The sequence below is a fragment of the Triticum dicoccoides genome, chromosome 5B (assembly GCF_002162155.2).
Source record: "Triticum dicoccoides isolate Atlit2015 ecotype Zavitan chromosome 5B, WEW_v2.0, whole genome shotgun sequence".
Taxonomy (NCBI): Eukaryota; Viridiplantae; Streptophyta; class Magnoliopsida; order Poales; family Poaceae; genus Triticum; species Triticum dicoccoides.
In genome coordinates, this window is record NC_041389.1 from 698,538,889 (window position 1) to 698,543,684 (window position 4,796).

The 4,796-nt window shown below is 54.4% G+C and overlaps 1 pseudogene; it reads right to left on the reverse strand.

Moving 5' to 3' along the window:
• Nucleotides 1-1,668: 1,668 nt before the first annotated feature.
• LOC119310578 lies at nucleotides 1,669-4,416 on the reverse strand (annotated as a pseudogene).
• Between the last annotated feature and the right edge of the window lie 380 nt (nucleotides 4,417-4,796).

Consider the following 4,796-nt stretch of genomic DNA (forward strand, 5'->3'; position numbering starts at 1 on the left):
GGCTATAAAAGGCGCCCTCCCTGCCGGTGAGCGCCACAACCTCCCCCCTCTCCCTTCCAGCGAAAGCCTTTCCCCGCCGGCGAGCTCTCCCACCACTTCCCTGCCCCGCCGACAAGCGAAACCATGGCGGAGAGATACCCAGGCGACGGCGCAGCGGCGAACGGCTTCGGCCGCCGGCACCTCCAGGAGCCGGAGGCGCGCCTTCTGTACGAGGCCGAGTACCCGGCGCCCCCCAACATGCGCGTGCCTGGGTCGTGGATACTGAGCGCCGGCAGCGTTCCGGTGCCGCCGGTCCCCGAAGAGACGGCACGGCGGGCGGAGATCGCCCGCGTACGCTCCTCGCGGACGGAGGAGCAGTGGAACGAGCCAAGGTACGCGCCTCAACTCCGACGGACGGCGCGAGTGGTGGGGCGTCTCCGGCCGCACACTCTACGCCGTCCTCGACCACATCAAGACCGGCAATGTGCCGCGGCTGGAGTACCCGACGCGGCCCTCCTTCTCTCGCCGCCGCAGCAGTTCCTAGATGCCGCAACGAATGGAGCCGGGGACGTCCTCGTCGTCGGGCTCCGGCTGCTCGCCGGCCCTCCGTCCCGTCAAGACCGAGCCGGAGGACACACCGCTAGGGCGTCGCGCTCGCAGCGGTGCCCTCGTCATCAACGAGCCCTCGCCTGCGACGGCACCAACAAGGCGCTCCCTCCGCCTGGTCCGGCCGAAGCCCGAGCCGGACATGCTGCCCGTGAAGCCGGAGCACGCTGGCATGGTGGCCCCCGATGACGAGTCCGCCCTTAAATGGACGAGGGAGGACTATGTCCGCGAGCAGGTGCGCCGCTAGCGTCGGGCGTACCTGGAGGCCCAGGCCCGTAGCCGCGCCGAGGCCCGTCGCCACGCCGAGGAGCGCCGCCACGCCGCCGAGAAGGGCGGCATTATCATCATCGACAGCGATGACGAGGACGAGGCCGGGCCGTTAAACGCTGTCGGCGACCCCGACGAAGGATGCAACAGGGACACCGCAGATGAGGCGCGCGACGACGACGGCGGCGGCGGCGGCGGCGACTACACCCGCTTCTACAGGCTTCTCGGCATGTAAACGGCGGCGGCGACGAAGGTGGCGGCAGCGGCTAGGCTTTTAGTTTGTTTTTAAGTCAATTCGTGCACGTTTTAAATTTGTGTACAAATTTCGACGAAAAATGGCCGAGTTTATGTAAAAGTTGCCGAGTTTGAAAAAAATTGAAACGAACTTCGTCAAACCCGCGGCACCGTAGGCGACTAGGAGCGAACCTAACCCCAGAAGGCGATATAGCGCCGGCTCGTCTTTAAGCCCCTCTTTTTCGGCGCCCTAGAGGGCTGAACGGCTGGAGATGCTCTTAGCTTCGATTTGGTGGCTGCTTGGACTATGGGTGCATTGGATTGGATTGAACTGGATTTGTGCGGCCCTGGATTCCTCTCGGCTGCTGGACTGGGGTGAGAGAAGCGAGGAGCACGGGAGGGGAGGAGACAGAAAACTTCGGAGGCAGTTGGGCTGGTGTCGTCCTCGTTTTGCCAGTGAGCAACGAGGTTCCTTTGACAACGAGGTTCCTTTGACAACTAGAATTAAAATTACGACTGAAGGCGTCTGCTGCTGCATAGCCTGTGAGCGCTATGAGACTCATCATTCCTTCACCATATCTTTCAGCGCATTATTATCTCCACGGACGAGGAGGATTCATGGGCGAGTTCCTCCTTAACCCGACGTCTGCTTGCTTCATCCACCTGGGATTTTATTTCACAATCGGTGCAGTCCTCGCATGGGGGTTCTCCAAGCAGCACGATTTTCTTCAACCCCACAGCACGTCCCATGACTAGCCTTATATAATTTGTGACCTTGCCTTCCTCCTCGAACCCTTGAATCTTCAGCCATTTCAAGTTGAAGTGCTTGAAATCGTTGGATGGTCCCCACACCACGTTGCTCTTTCCCGCACTGTCCTCGGACACTTTGGCGCATGGTCGAGCTCGAGATAACTTCATGCAAGGGCATAGAAAATAAATAAGGCATGCTATTTAAACTTGACACCAACCCATACGGGACAATGTAATAACAATTGATATTAAGTATATCTGCCATTTAAAAAAATTCAACACACTCAATATTAGTATATAAGTTTGGACGAATTTGCATGAACTAAATCATAGGGGAATTAAGACATGTGAATATGCTTCGGGTTACTCTAACACGAGGTATGACCCAACATTGTCCAGCTGAAAAACTTAAATGGAGCATCACAACTTCCATTGGCATTGCACTATAGTTCATATACAATAATATCCATCTGTTCCATATATCCCAATTACTATGTGACCTGTATGCACTACTTGTAAGATTTGTGATAGATTAGAGTTGGTGAGTGTTTGAAAATCAGATTATCTTGCTGGTGTACTTTTAAAGCTGGTTGTTTGGAAACCTGTCATCATACTAGACAGAGTCATATCCGATTAAATTATAAAACAAGGTGAGTAACAGACTTACATGAAACTTCTGCAGGGCAGGTGCTGCTTCAAGGATAAACAGGGTCCAGCTCAGATCACACTCAGGAAAGATACAGAAAAGCCCCACATCCGTTAGGTTGCTGAATATAGAAGCGAGCTGGTTCGGTTGTTCCGGCTGAATGCAAATCTGCAAGAAGAAAAGGAACACAAATATACAACTGAAATTGGTAAAGAAGAACATATGATGTGTGTGTGCAGAAGAAATTTATATGGTGCACAGAAATTAGCTGTACCATTTGGTGGCAAAAATTGAGATGCAATTTCGACAGGTTGGTTGCACTCCTTGACAAGCACTTGCTCAGCAGGAATGGCGCCTTCCACACCTTGGGCTGACGAGTAAGGCTGACTTCGCAAAGCTCTGGAACGTAGCCGAAGCAAACCGGAGGGTTCTTCAAGGACCAGTGGCAGTCCACTTTACTGAGCTTGGGGACAGAGATGAGCTCGATCCTCCTGCACACAAAGTGGATGAACTCGAGCTCCTGGAGCCCCGAAGACGGTGTGTCAATCTTGAGCACAGAATGGCGATGAACTAGTCTGCAGGATCTCAGGGTGAGGCACTTGAGCTTATCGCAAGCCCTAATGAGGTCGGTGACGTCAGAGTCCCCGAAGGCAAGGCCCTTGAGGGGTAGCCTTGTGAGCCCCCGGAAAGCATCCTGGTAGGCAGGGGAGAAGGACATCAATTCGTGGCCAAACACGGCGAGCTGCGAGTCAAGATGGCAACGGGCCCCGAAACCCGCATCCCCGTGGGTTTTTACCCTATTAGGGACGGGGATGGGCATTTTTTTATTCCCATGGGGCTGTTGTTGGACACATTATACAATCCGACTCGTTTCATGGGTTTACATCCGTTTCAGTAATCCCCGAACCCGAAACCGGGCAATACCCGCGAAATTACATTTGTTTTGGAGGCTTGGAAATGTGAAAGATACATGATGATTACCATTTTAAAGTGATTTGTGAACTATAAATTCTATTTCAGAACTTATGTACTGGACCATTTCATCTCCTTTGTGCTTGTGATTTGTGAACCAAGAATTCTATTTTAGAACTTGTGTAATTGCACATCTTGTTGAACCATGTATGGTTTAAATCTGATCATCTTTGTTGCTAAAATCTGATCATCTTTGTTGCTGAAATGTGACATCATGCTACTGAAATACACTCTATATAGCTGTTGAATCATCTACTATTGTTTTTTGTTGAAATTTGCTCAAATTATGCTGCTGGAATGTGCTTGTTTTGCTGCTGAAATGTTATTCTTTGTCGCTACTATGTTTGTTTAAATATTTTGATTTTTTTTGGGTTTCCTGTGGGTTCTCTAGGGGACGGGTGAAAATCTAATCCCGCGCACGGTGATGGGAACGAGGACGGGTTTACAATTTTCTCGTGGGGATGGGTTTGGGAAGGCAAAACCCGATGGGTTTCGTCCCGATTGCCATCTTGAGCTGCGAGGGCGTGTATTCCCCGGGCAGCCGGGATATCAGAAATTCGAGGGATTCGGTCCTGCCGCAGCTGAAGACGTCCTCAACGGCGCGGCCGATGGAGCTGAGGTGAGTGGCCGACGCCCGACGGGTAGAAGCAGAGGCGGAGGTCCTTAATGGCATAGCTGCGCTGGCATCCGCAGTTGCGCTGTGCTGGAGGACACACGGAGAGCAAAGCGGCCGCGAAAGCGTCCATGGTCTCGGCCAGCATGGCGCGGCGGAAGTGGCGGATGCCGAGCGCCACGAGCGAGAGTTGGTGAGGGAGGTGCCGCCACCGCGTGGAAACCGCGCCGGCGCGGACGGCGTTGCGCAGGGCGAGGCGCTCGAGGGTCCGGAGGAGGAGTTCGTCGGGGAGCGCGCTGATTCTGTCGTCATATCGGGCGAGGTTGAGCTTGAGCGGCGGCGACTCCATGGTCGGGATTCGAAGGCCGATGGATGGAGATGCGCTCGACGCGGCGGCCTCCTGCACTCGGCGTCCCACCCCTGGCGTGTGGCCGTCGATCTGAACAGGACGGGGAGCGGCACCTCCAAGATCGATGGATGCGACTCCCGCCTCCTCCTTCTCGTCGACTCCCTCTCCGCCTCCGGTGTGGTGCTGTCAGTGGCTCAGAAGCATGGTTAGCTTCGGTTTGGTGGCTGCTTGGACTATGGGTGCATTGGATTGGATTGAACTGGATTTGTGCGGCACTGGATTCCTCTCGGCTGCTGGACTGGGGTGAGAGAAGCGAGGAGCACAAACTTCGGAGGCAGTTGGGCTGGTGTCGTCCTCGTTTTGCCAGTGGCCTGGCGGCC